Raw genomic sequence first — 917 nt, 5'->3', positions numbered from 1 at the left:
ACCTTCGGAACGGTTGCCCCCTGCGCAAGGCGCGTCAAGGTTCTTCGAACCATCGCCCAAATGTCTACCAGTCTGGTTCGTCGCGAAGAAACGACACCACCCAGTAGGCGCGGGGAGACCTACTAGGGAACGACTGAGTTTTGTTGAACCTCTGGGAGGCATAGGTCAACAGGGCCCAGCTCCGAAGAGCTCCGTGCTCTTGGACACGGGACGTGTATGCAAGCTGGGCTTGCTGGTCGTAGAGGCGACCGTAAAGGGCCTCGAAAAGCCAAGGAAGATCCTTATCGATTCCAGGGCGTCGGGCAATTATGCTCGACAATCCACGATGGAAGGACGTCAGCTGTATACTGAGGCGCTGAAAGCGCGGTTGGGTGACATCGTCACTATTCGCCTAGCGACGGGGACGCATGTCATGGTCCCGAAGGTCCCCGTGGATCTCGAAGTCTAGCTTCTTGACTCTGATAGCGTGGAACGCTGTCTAGTCTTAGATTTGGATGCAAGGTATGACCTCATCCTAGAAATGGCATGGTTGGAACACCATGAGCCATGGATTGATTGGAGGTCAAAGACCTTGGGCGCAACGGGCACGTCTCCTGGTGGTGCTTTGGCGAGTCATGAATCCACCTCTGCTAGGAGACAAAAGCGCTATTGACGAGATCACTGGACTGAGACGGTCAACGTGCTGGACATTGGAATGTCCGAGTTAGTAGACCCCAACGGTGTAACGGACAGGAGTCCCGGGCGTGGCTCGCGGGTGATCGTGGAGTGGTACGTAAACCACTGAGCGCTGCTCAAGTTCCGGAGCGGTCGCTGATGGTCATGCATGGCATGGTCGTCCAAGTGCCGAGGCATTGAGGGCGAGGCCCTCGTGATGCACGTGAAGTGGCACGTAGACCACTGAGCGCTGCACAAGTATC

Source organism: Plasmopara halstedii (assembly GCF_900000015.1).
Source record: "Plasmopara halstedii genome assembly, contig: Scaffold_262, whole genome shotgun sequence".
NCBI classification, from domain to species: domain Eukaryota; phylum Oomycota; class Peronosporomycetes; order Peronosporales; family Peronosporaceae; genus Plasmopara; species Plasmopara halstedii.
Note: the sequence above shows the minus strand (reverse complement) of the source record.